At 41.4% G+C, this 13,527-nt stretch overlaps 1 protein-coding gene across 2 annotated transcripts in view; it reads left to right on the top strand.

The window, feature by feature from the left end:
* The window catches only part of PRICKLE2 (prickle planar cell polarity protein 2), a 354,301-nt gene that overhangs the window by 39,381 nt on the left and 301,393 nt on the right, over positions 1 to 13,527 (top strand). The gene's annotated exons all lie outside the window — the stretch shown is intronic.

The raw sequence follows: 13,527 nt of genomic DNA on the forward strand, positions 1-13,527 counted from the left end.
ATGTGTATATGACAGTCTTCTTTTCACTTCCACATCTATCTTATCATAGCTTGAAAATCAAAGGCTGGCATATTTGGGGAGGAAAAGAAAAGAGAAGCTTCTAGGATACCTTCATTTGTTCATAAAATAGAGGAACTCAAGTGGAATGTTGATTTAGAAGATGAGATCTCAGGTTTATTTTCCTGCTGTTTGTTTCTTCCCAGGTCACATGATAGAACCAAGTACATCATCTTTGAGACATATAAAAATCAAAGGGTTTGTTTTGTTTTGTTTTGTTTCTCCGGAGACACTTATAAGTGGTTTTCATCAGTTTCCCTTCCATTCTGCTCTCACATGCTCTTGGTAATGAGCCATAGTCAGGTCAGAGAGATGCTCAGAATTCTTCCAGAAACACATAATTCCCCTTTGGAGAATTTCTGTTGTAAAAATCATCACAATTTGTGAGCTGAATGTCTGATCCAGTGCAAATACCTCTGATGGGTACAGGGCAAAAGTGGGCTACTCAGTGTTTCTCTTGATGGACAGATTTTAATGAACTGAGGGCATGACAAGGAATCTGAAGTTATTGCTATAGAAGTTAATAAAGAGATGGGAACATATGAGGATACTGTTTGCTTCTGGAATTTAGCCAGGCCACTGGGAGAGGCTCAGGAGGAAAACTGAGAAGGGAAATATGAAGTTCAGGCAAGTCTGTTACATGCATTCTCATTTCCACAATGTTTGAGAACCATGTCAAGAAATGCATTGCGTAAGTTAAACCAGCTGCCAGCAGCTTTTGTATTCAGCACTTTCCTGGGTCACCAGATAGCAGGGTAACTTCTCCAAGATCTCTGTGTGTTATAGAAAACTAGAGGAATTTTCTTCATGCCACATCCTTATCCTAACAGGGCAGCATCCTTTTGTCTCCAACTCACTGTATAAAAAGAAGTAACAACTATTGTTGGGTTGTGCTTATCTTCATTGTTGCATGTTTGGGTTTATGTTTTCAAACAAGGGACAGAGGGCCTGGCAATCAGTCAGAATCATGATGCTGGCATTTAAGAGATTCATTCTGGCTCAAGAGCTTGGCCTGGCCTTCCAGAGCTTTCCCATTGACACCCATGTGCCTGATTAGAGTACACTTGTAAAAATTAAATAAGATGACCTATGCAGTGTGCCTCACATATGCTCTATAAACGTCAGTTCACATCTCTTGTTAAACTTTTATAAGGTTGATCTTAAGAGACGACAATTGAGTCTAAGTGAACCATCTGGGGGGTGAGCATGTTGATATATCTTCCACAGCTTTAGTTTTCCATGAAGCACGTAGGATATAGTCAAATCAAGAGACAGGATGGTACTGATAGTTTCTTTAGTCTCTTGCTTGCTTGCAGTTAAGCTAGTTAGCCTGAATGCAGTCCTTCTCTCATAACGGTCTCCAGAGTGACTCTGTTAGACAGCTCACCTGGCTAGCATGCTGTGGCCTCCTTGAGGCCTCTAAAGTTGGCTGTCACCACCTGACATACTGGTGCCTCAAGCTTAGAAAACTCACTTTACCAAAGTCAGCCTTCGTGAACTTGTTATTCCTGGTAGGAAAGTCACTAGTCTTTAAATAACAATTGCCTCTGTTACTTTTAGATTATATTTTGGCTCATTAAATTTTTTTCAGTATGCATCATCTTTCAAGAGTACATTGAGAAATTTCTAGATTTAAGACCTCCTTTCTTCCCAGACCCAGACTATTGCTCAATTCGTGATAAACAAAATATTTTACTTAAATAATTTCAGAGAAAACTACCTTTATTTCTTTGACTTATATAGAATCTTAGATATCAGAATATTCTTGGGAAGTACCTGGTAGATCCAGTAAAGAAAACTGATTTATAGGGAGAATAAGTGACTCTTCCTAAGGAAACATATTTGGTGGCATAGCTGAGACCAGAATCTGGGTCTAATGTGGCATTTTTCAAACTAAGTGTATAAGTCATCTAAAAATTTAAGACATTATTTTAAAACATTAATATTTTAAAAATTATTTTACTAGTTATAAATATAAAACTTTTATAACGGGCAGTTCAGAACTGATAAATGTTTTAATTGCATAAGATTTTGGTTGCCTACATTTCTCTCAAACTAAGCTCTAACCCATAGAGACTGGCAGGTGGTGGTAAGAGGGTTGAGCAGATGAGGGCACTGTGTGAGACCTTTCTCCTTTAGGAGTTTTATTTTTTTCATAAAAATTGATTTTGTGCTTAAGATACCTGATTCCAGATGAACAGAGTTTGATGTTTCAAATCTCTTTGTGGATATTATTTGGGGGAGGTTTTGGTTTTAGACAGGTCTGTGTTTAATTTCTGGTACTTCTGATACCTGTTTGTGAACAAGATACTGAAACTCGTTAAGGCCCCATTTCCCTCTCAGCATGATGAAGTTCATAATACTTACGAGGTTATTGTGAAGATTAAATTATGTATAGTATATGTAAAGGCTTTAGCATAGTGCCTGGCAATAGCTGAAAGTATTATTAGCTGTTATGATCGGTGCCTGATTTCTGCTCTTGAAATCGAGTCCATGCTAACAAAGAAGGCCCTTGCTACTTCCCTGTAATAGGAAGAAGGTTTTCTAACTGACTGAATTTTTTTTTCCTTTTTCCTTTTTTTTTTTTCCTAATCTCTCTTACCCTGACTGAATCAGACTATTCTTACCATAGGAAAATATGATATTTGTTAGTTACATGTTAACTTTTTTCCCTCTAAAGTCTCCTGTGTCCATATTCAGATGAATCCTCTGATTTTAGGCTATTTATTACCAGGGTCCTGATAGACCTAGTGTATCTACATATTTTGTTTCCTGCCCCTTCGTTTATCCTTGGGAATCTGAGTCCCACAGCAGGGATACAAAAGTGCTATTTAAAACTATGTGACGATGAAAAGAACAAGAAATCTAGCAGGAACAATGCAGAGATGTATAATATCTCACCCTTTCTCACACATGGAACTAATTGTGATATTCATCCTAGAGCCCAGTTTCTGCACACAGACCCCAGAGTCCATGCTGCAAAGATGTTTTGGAATCCCACCTCTGCCAATGCCCAGTTGGAGAGCCTGCGACATCAGCTCACAGCTATGCAAAAATAATAAAGTTGAACATTTTTTTGGAAAGATGACCCATATGTTTAATAAATTTCAGTACATGAACCAGAGACAGGTTTGATTACAAGCCACATAAAGGCTTAACTTAGGTGGTGGTTCTTAGTTTTCAGAGTGGGGATTTACTGAGCTCAATTCTCTGTATGGCAGTTGCTCTCCCTGCCACTGTTCGCCCATTCTGTGTGCCCATAAAATGAGGAAACTTTGAATCCTGTATTCACTCTTTTATGTTCTAGGATATAGATTTGTAGACATCATCTCTTCACACCAAAAGAAATGTTAATCATAATATTGAAATAATAGAGCTATATAGTTTTCCACTCTCTTATAATACTCCTTAAATTGCATTTTCACTTTTGATTGGCCAGTTCTTAATAAATGGATCTCATTTAAGTTCATAGGGGTTTTCATAAATAGACTTCAGTAGTATTTATTAAGTGTCCATTATTAAGCACTATTAGTTAAGTTTCACTTATTAAGCACCATTGGCTGGGCATGGTGGCTCACACCTGTAATTCCAGCACTTTGGGAGGCGGAGGCAGGCTGATCGATTGAGCCTATGAGTTTGAGACCAGTCTGGGCAACATGGCAAAACCTGATCTTTACAAAAAATAAAAAATTAGCCAGGTGTAGTGTTACACACCTGTAGTCCCAGCTACTTGGGAGAATGAGGCAGGAGGATCACTTGAGCCTGGGAGGCAGAGGTTGCAGTGAGCCAAGACCACACCATTGCATTCCAGCCTGAGCAACTGAGTGAGATCCTGGCTCGCTCTCTCTCCATATATATAATTTTTTTAAAGCACCATTAAAACAGAAGTGCCCCCTGAACATGTCCATGTGGCCTATCCAGGAATAAGAATAACCTTGTATTTTCTTGGCTGTTTACAGCTTTTAAAATTTTACATATATTATCTTATGATACCAACACCTCTGAATGTTTTGGTTTTGCTTTTTGTTTTTAAAATTACCACTTTCAAAAGATGAAACCAAAGCTCAGAAGGGTGAGTGGCTTGTTCAAGTTAACTGATACGTGGCAGAGCCAGGGTAAGAATCCAGTTCTGACTCTGAAACCCGAGCTCTTGCCCCTGCCCTGACTGACATCTCCATACTGCAACTCAAGTCCATATTGAGAAGCACAGCAACATGGAATTTTCTGGGCACCTTCCATAACCAAGTAATGTATATATTACTTCACTTCATCTTCTCTATCACTCTCTGAAATAAATAAGAGTCCAATTTTGTGGATGAAAGAATGGGCTCAGAGAGGCTGTCTTGCACAAGGTCAAAAGTTACTCAGTTGTAGAGTTTAGATTTATTTCAACAGCCTGTTCCGCATTGCCTTTTAAAACAAAATTATAACTGTGTGCTATATGCTCTGCTTGCTGAGGTATGCAAGGCTATAAAATATCTGGAACAATTACAAGTAAAAATGATTAAAGGTGGATTTCAAAAAGATAATCTGCAAATATTTGAAAAATGCACACATCTAATGGAGTTCAGTGACCAAAATAACTGCATATAAGGACTCAGCTTATTTGTTTTTCTTTGCTTGAGGAGAGGGGACTTAACTTTCTATTAGAGTCAGTGAATAGGCAAAGATCCAGAGAGCTTATATAGAAGCTGGGTGGGAATGAGATGGGGAAAGAAGCCGCACTGCATCTCCTATCACCATCTTCTACTCTGCCCTAATGGCATCAGTTCACCCTCTTCTACTCTAGGAAACTTCTGGAATTTGTTTCCTATACCAGTTAGCTATTGCCACTATAAGGATGTGTAACAACCAATCTCAGAATCTCAGTGGTGTGCAAAACTAACCACTTATTTCTCACTTGTGAGTTTGTGGATTGGCCAAGTGGCTGTGCTTCTCACATCTTTCATCCTCTTCCTGGGACCAGCCTGGGCATGCTTGCCTTCTGGCAGGGACGGAGGCACAAGAGAGCAAGCCAGGAAACATGAGGCCTCCGAAGGCCTATATTTGGAACGGACACATTGTCATTTCCACCCATTAGCCGTTGACCAAAGCAAGTCATGAGGCCAAGTCAAAGGTGAAGAAGGAGTGGAAATTATACTCCATGAATGATAGCCATGATGAGTAAAGGTGTGGATGCTGGGAGATGTGAAAATTGGGGCCAATATTGCAATCTACTACAGGTGCCAATAACATGTATTTTGGAATTCATCCTTTTATATCAGTGGCTTTCCATTTTTGAGTTCATGGGCCCTTTTGTGAACCTGATGGAAGTTCTGCACATGCTCAAGCAAATGTAGTCTACACCTGATTTAGCTTTCAGTTTTCAGGGAGTCTCTTAAGTTAAACCACAAGGCCCAAGTTAAGATATCCTATGGGGGAGTGCTGCCCTGTGTGGTGCACTGTCTTCTCCAGGAGCAGGAAGGTAAGACAACAGGTGCTTTTTCTGCCCCCTTATCAAAACCTTCTGCTCTGCTGATTCCAGATGCTCAAACATATTCAAATGCAAACACTCAGGTTGGATGGGATCTTTTCTTTTCTCCAACATGAAAATAGCTTTATCAACATTTTTGACTATTGAAGAAAGTTTCTGCAAAGGTGATGGATAAGCAAGTGCTGCTCTGTTATAATATTTTCGCTGGATCACTTTATCAAAATGTGAAGATTAAGTGTTGCGAAGTGCATTCAACTTCATTCATTCAGTGTAAAGAATAATGATGCTTGATGCTTGTCTTTGTTTTTTTCCTGTTTTTGTTTGTTTGTTTGTTTTTTGTAGAGTCTCGCTCTGTCATCCAGGCTGGAGTGCAGTGGTGCAATCTTGGCTCACTGCAACCTCTGCCTCCCAGGTTCAAACTATTCTCCTGCCTCAGCATCCCAGGTAGCTGGGATTATAGTCACCCACCACCATATCTGGCTGATTTTGTTTTTGTATTTTTAGTAGAGATGGGGTTTTGCCATGTTGGCCAGACAGGTCTCGAACTCCTGAGCTCAAGTGATCCCCCCAGCTCAGCCTCCCAAAGTCCTAGGATTAAGGCATGAGACACCATGCCTGGCCATTAAATGTGCTTTAAACACTCTCTTCTTCTAAGAAGTCATAGTCATATTAAATAATCATTTTTATAAATGTCTTTAAACCCTATGTAATTTCCAAAAATTATTTTGTATGTTTTTCGGATCTGTGAAGTCTCAAACTCTGAGAACCACTGACGTAGACCAACTCTCCTTCTGGAGCTGGAATCTTGAGATTTCTCTCCATCCCTAAGGAATCATCCAGATTCTGTTTGATTACCTTGAGAGATGGAAGCTCATCATCATTGGTCAGCTGTGACCACTGGATCATTCTTTCTTTTGTCAGTCTGAAATCCTCTCCCGGGTCACTGGTCACTGTACCATAAGAAACATCAGACCAGCACAGTTATCTTTAAGAATTTTCCAACCACTTTTAAACATGGAAAGAGGAGCAGACTTATTTTCATATGCCTATGGCTGTTTCCTTAAGCCCACCACTTTGGTATTTTGTAACAATTTGCTATCTCTCTGAAACTTAGGGATGCTTCAGGGACTGATTAGCCTTTATTCTACTTGTGAGTCCTTAACTGGTCACAAGGTTGAGACAGCAGGGATGTGTGTGTCAGTTTGTAGCAACATCTTCTCAATCTCAGCTGTACCCCTAGAATTCTTCATTTGGTTGAGAACCCTTAGGGTTGCCCTTTTCCATTTCAGTGGGGACAGCGCTGGAAGAACAAGTCAGTGTCCTCCACTGGCACAAGTCCTTCCAGACTCCTGGACTTAGATCCCCTGCCTGCCTCAGGTCTCCAAACCAACACCTACTGCACTAATGAAAATCCACAGTAGAGGGCAGTATCTCATGCATAACAAGGCTTCCTTTGTGGAGATGTGTATTTAATTGAAGAACCGATAGGAAAGTTTCTTTAATTAGGCTGACTTTCATAAAGGAGAGACAAATCCCTTGCCATCCTAGAAGCCATCTTTTGTCTGTAGGAAAGGCCATTTTGTTTTCGAAGGGGAGATTTCCCTCTTCTTATTTCCCCACTGCTGGGTCTCGTTTGTGAAGTTCAAAGATAGAAGGGGGTTAATTTTAGAGTAGCCTTTCTGATTTTTTTAAACCAACTATGCATAGTGGTAGGGACATTTGAATACACTCCAGCAAGACTTGCTGATTTCTCAGACAATCATTTTTTTTGGTGGGGGGGACGGAGTCTCGCCCTGTCGCCCAGGCTGCAGTGCAGTGGCGCGATCTCGGCTCACTGCAAGCTCCGCCTCCCGGGTTCACTCCATTCTCCTGCCTCAGCCTCCCAATTAGCTGGGACTATAGGCGCCCGCCGCCACACCCGGCTAATTTTTTGCATTTTTAGTAGAGACGGGGTTTCACCGTGTTAGCCAGAATGGTCTCGATCTCCTGACCTCGTGATCCACCCGCCTTGGCCTCCCAAAGTGCTGGGATTACAGGCGTGAGCCACCGCGCCCGGCCCTTTTTTTTTTTTTTTTTTTTTTGAGACAGAGTCTCACTCTGTTGCTCTGTTGCCCAGGCTGGAGTGCAGTAGCCTGATCTCAGCTCACTGCAACCTCCTCCCAGGTTCAAGTGATTCTCCTGCCTCAGCCTCCCAAGTAGCTGGGAGTACAGGCACGCACCACTACGCCTAGCTAATTTTTGTATTTTTAGTAGAGATGGGGTTTCACCATGTTGGCCAGGTCAGTCTTGAACTCCTGACCTCAGGTGATCCACCCACCTTGGCCTTCCAAAGTGCTGGGATTACAGGAGTGAACCACTGTGCCTGGCCTTCTTAGACAATCTTAACAACCTCCCTGAATACAAAGGATAAGCCTGGAGAGGATTATTAATGCCAAACATCTGTTTTGCCTTTTTTGTGTCAGGCTTGTGCTGAGTCTGTCTGATACAATATTTATTAGTCACAGAAACCTTACAAGGGAGATCAGCTTGTGGTTGTCATTTACAGATGAGGAGACTGAGATAGTGATATTGAGAAACTTGCTGTGTGACCATGAGCAAGATACTGGACTTCTCTGGGCCTTACTTTGTTTATCTGTAAAACAAAGACATTGAGATTAAATAGCGTCCACCATCCCATTTTCTCTAGGCTTGGGACAAAATAAAACCAAAAACACTAAAGCCAGACTTACCATGGCAAGTGGGATTATCTGGGGGTGGAGGTGTTGATGTTATTGACAAGGAAGCAGGCCTATGCTTTTGTCATTGGTTTAAAATTCCTTGATCTGAGCCTATGGCATGTTGGAAACCCAGCACTGGCTTGGTTTAACATCCATAAATGTTAAGATGCTGAGCCTCGTCCAATTTTAGCAGTAACCTGCTTCAGTTCCCTAGGAATGTTAAAACGGGAACTGCGCTAGTGGCTCTGAAAGCCTGGCCACTGAGCGTATGCTTCTGCTCTTCCATGAAATGCAGAGGCGAATTGTGAATGTACTGAATTATACCAAGGAGATTAATCTCATTTTGTTCTTCCCAATAAAATTCACCAAAATGACCTGACTTGTCCCTTATTCTTAAAAACATTTCCAAAAAGGAAACAAAGAACTTTTGGTGGTCAGTCTTATTAGATGGAAGTTTTATTCTCCCAGGCATGAACCAACTGTCAGAAGACTTATTCTGAGCAGGTTTCTAATCTTTGTATATTCTCTCATACATCCCCAGCCTGGCCCTGGATGCTGGGTGCCGTTTAGCAGAAGTGGGATAATAGAGGTAGGAGTGAGAAAGCCACGTCAAGTGGTTCTGAAATACCAGTGGGTATACCTAGATTGCATCTGAACTGATCACTGATCCACACAGGTTATAACATGGCGGTGGGTGATTATTTATTGATTTGGGGGGTTTACAAATCATATGACCAGAAGGAATCATTTTAAAGAGAGCAAGAAAAATGATATGAGTGAGAGGTTTTTTTATTGGTTGCTATATTAAGCCATACCATATGAAATTGCTCTTTGGTAGGGAAGGTCTGGGCTAGGGAAAATAAATTCAGGAATCATCAGCATATTGATGGTATTTAAATCTGTGAACGAGATCATTTAAGGAGAGAATGGAGCTAGCACTGAAGGCCGGCTGAAAGCCTGAGGCTCTGCAATGTTTAGAGGATTTACAGAGGAGGAGGAATGGCTAAGGAATTAGAGAAGAGGAAAACGTGTCCTTGGTTAAATATTCTGCTGGCGAGGTTTAATACACACATGCACACACACACAACACACGCACACACACAGCTACACACAGTTACAAGTCCTGGTTCCAGCATTTCTTTTTATCAGTGAATCCTCCCCTCTCAGATAACCTTGCCTGGCAAAGATGCTATTTTGTGAGAGGAAGCAGCAGGAGCTGCTAAGCTGAGATGATGATTCATTATCTGTTAATGGTTTCCCCCTGTGGTTTTTCTCTATTCCTCAACCCCCTACCCCTTTTAGTGGAGTTTTCTTTGTGCTAGACAATTCATCTCTGTAAAATCTCCAGAATTCTTAAGTCTTCTGGACTTTTCTTGACCCATGGAACATGGAAACTTCTACACTATTCCACAACCAATGACAGTTAAGCTATGCCTGATTTGGGGCTGCTTGTGATGGTTAATTTTATGTATCATCTTGGCTGGGCCTTGAGGTGCCCAGATATTTGGTCCTGTATTATTGTGGGTGCTCCTGGATGAGATGAACATGTAAATCAGTGGACTTGAGTGAAGCAGATGGCCCTCCACCGTGTACGTAGGCCTCATCCAATCAGTTGAAGGCCTGATTCGAACAAAAAGACTGACCCTCTCCTCGGTAAGAGAGAATTCTGCAGCTGTGACTGCCGTTGGACTTTAGTTGCAATATTGGCTCTTGCTGGCCTTTGATGGGACCATCAGCTCTCCTTGGGTCTCCTGAACCACCTTGCTGATGTTGGATTTACCAGCTTCCATAACTGTGTGAGCTGATTCATTATATTTCTCTGTATATCTCTACCTCTATTTCTATCTCCATCTCTCCAAGTCTCCATAGCCTATTGGTTCTGTTTCTATAGAGGGCCCTGACGAATAGAATGCTTTCTACTGCTCTTCTATACCATCTGGCTTTCTAGTCCCATGAACTTCAAAGGCCTTGTCCCGGTATGCTCTATCTCTTGCACTCAGGAGATCCCCATTTGTCCTGGGACAGCATCAACAGGAGTGGGGGTCTTGGGACTGTCACATCTAGTGAAAATATTCACATTTACTACACAGACCTTTATCCTGGTAGTGGTGCTCTTATTAGATGATGCACGCAGGCCATGAAGGACTATTTTCACCCCATTCTATTAACTACTTGAACTCTGCCTCACATAGTAGTAGTGCGCTAATAAGCTTAGCTCTTTTGATTTATTTTACAAGCCTCACAGATTCTTAAAGATGGGTTCTTACTATGTTGCTTAGGCTGGCCTTGAACTCCTAGGCTCAAGGGATCCTCCCTCCCCAGCCTCCCTACTAGCTGGGATTATAGCTGCACACCACTGCACCAAGGGAGTAATGAAGGACTAACATTTTGAATTTTCTATGCTTTACCAAATGTACATTTGGTGGTTAAAATCATGTTTAAGGTAGTATTTACTGTTTGTTTTAGAAGACATTTTCTCACACATTAGCTCTTTTAAACAACACAGGAATCTATACGGCATGCAAAAACAAGTATTTCTCAGGGTTGAGATTTAGTCACTGGGCCACAGAATAGCTGTACTATGGTTACGCTGTTGATTGACATTGGTACCAAAGTAATGTGGTGGTGAAGACATCCTGGGAGTAGCACCAACAGAGAGGGTGATAGGTCCCTAGGGGCAGCTGAGTGGACTGAGGTGGGGCCAGTGCAGCACCTGCCCGCTGTTCCAGAGTGGCCAGCACTGGGTGGGGCTTCAGAGAAGGAAACAGGGCAGGGGATGGTGGTGCACGTGTCAATAGAGGCCAAGGTTGGGTCCCTGCAATCCAGGTTATGTGGGAAGAGCTGATATGCAGTCACTGGCCAAGATGCAGCAGTAGCATCTGGTCACAACAAAGTGTGCCAGGATCCAGGGTCCTAATGGCTATTGATGGAATGTCCTTGAAAGAACTTAGTGTGGTTCCCTATGCCAGCTATGGTTCAGAAAGGGGCATCACTGACCAGTGACAACTGTTTCAAACAAAAGAATGTGCCAACACATCTCAAAATCTACAAATGATTTGGAAAATCTTAGAATAATTTGATATGGAATATGTGGTATAGCTTATATCAAATAACAATTTCTGGCAACAGCTCACTTTAATGTATACATATATATTACATACAGAATAAAAGAGAATACATTTTACATTCTGGTATGCATTTATGTATCAATTTATATTAAGTTTAATATTTGGGATATAATCAATGAATAGTCTCATTTTACAGAAAAGGAACCAAGGATGTCTGAGGCCAAATGCTGGGCTCTTTTCTCTTCCATTCTGCTCCTTGGAGCTTTGTTGATTTCCTCTCTGCACCATTTATATTCATAGATTGGCAGTAGCCAATCAGACCTCACGTCTTGAGTCTTGTCCTAACTTCTCCCTAGAAACTGTCTTAGTTAATGTACAAATGGAAGAAACACTAAATTAGACTAGTCAGGCATTGGGTAAAATGTAGGCGTTTTTAGACAGAATAGACTTTCTGTCAGTAACTGAAGAGGATTCAGAAGCTCTGGAATTGTCTATAAATAAAGAAAGCAGCATGATAAGCCCATTGAGGCTCATGTGAATACAGAGAGGGATGGTATAGCAGAGTGGTAAAAAGCATGGAACCAGATAGACCTGGGTTCAAGTCTTCACACCTCCTTTCACTGTTTGTGAGTTGTTGGTGCAGTTGTTTAACCACTGGCTTCAGTCTTCTCACTTGTAAAATTGATATAATCATTACATATGAGAGAGAGAGAGTACGCATAAGTAGTTTTATTGTGAAAATTAAGAGGAATAATGGGTAGAACATGCTTAGCACAATGCCCAAGACATAGTAATTGCTGAATAAATGTTTGTAATTATTGTTGCTATTTCTGTTTTTAAGCAGTTATACACAATAAATAAACTCTAACTTTGTAAGAAATGTACAACCTTTGTTTGGAGGTACTTTAATATTTCCATTTATTGGTGACATCCCTCTTAGTTCTCAGTACAGTCCCAGTTTATAAATATAGTCATTCCTTGGTGTCCATGAGGGATTGCTTCCAGGACCCCTAGGGATACCAAAATCTGAGGATTCTAGAGTCCATGGAGTAAAATGGTATAGTATTTGCATATAACCTATGCTCATCCTCCTACGTACTCTAAATCATCTCTGGGGTATTTATAATACCTAATATGATGTCAATGCTATGTAAATAGTTGTTATACTGCATTTTAAAAATTTGTATTTTTTTATTACTGTATTGTTATTTTTATTGCTTTTTTTTTTTTTTTGAGACAAAGTTCCACTTTTGTCATCAAGGCTGGAGTGCAATAGTGCAGTCTCGGTTCACTGCAACCTCTGCCTCCTGGGTTCAAGCAAGTCTCCTGCCTTAGCCTCCAGAGTAGTTGGGATTATAGGCACCTACCACTGTGCCCAGCTAATTTTTATATTTTGAATAGAGATGGGGTTTCACCATGTTGGCCAGGCTGGTCTCAAACTCCTGACTTCAGATGATCTACAGACCTCGGCCTCCCAAAATGCTGGGATTACAGGCATGAGCCACCATGCTGGCCTTTCTTGGGTTTTTAAAAAGATATTTTTGATCCTCAGTTGGTTGAATCCATAGGTGTGGAACCCATGGATACGAACGGCTGACTGTATTTTTCCAAGTGACTCATGTATCAATTGGAATACACCAGCAACACATCTCAGAAATGTCCACCTTTTTGTCATCTAGACTACTCTTCCCAGGATGTGTTTTTCACTTGAAAGAACACAATCCTAGTCCAGCCTACTGTGGGCTTTAGAACATATGGCTACTGTCTCTCTAATTTTCCAGGACCAGCATGGTCTTTTATTACATCAGTCACCCTGATTCTTCCCTGCTCCTCCTATCCATGCTATTTGTGTTGCCCTCCCACTCTGACTCTGAGCTCACCCATGGCCATGGGACTGCTTTGATCAATAGGATATCTACAAACCTCAGGCAAACAGAGGCTTGAGGAAGTACAGACATATTTCTGCTCTCGCTCTTCCACTGCCCAGTCATCACAAGAAAAACGTGCCTAGTGAGCTGACCATTCCAGGGAAAGAATGAGAGGCACACAAAGGAGAGCAGAGTAGACCAGCCAGACTGAGCCTTAGTCAGCCAACCCCCAGGTGTGTGAGGGCGTGCAGCCTAGATAGGCTGAACTCTGTAGATGCATGGAAAATAATTGCTGCAAAGGTCTTGCATTCGGCATGGTTATGACACAGGTAACTCATAAAACC

Source organism: Papio anubis, chromosome 2 (assembly GCF_008728515.1).
Source record: "Papio anubis isolate 15944 chromosome 2, Panubis1.0, whole genome shotgun sequence".
Taxonomy (NCBI): Eukaryota; Metazoa; Chordata; class Mammalia; order Primates; family Cercopithecidae; genus Papio; species Papio anubis.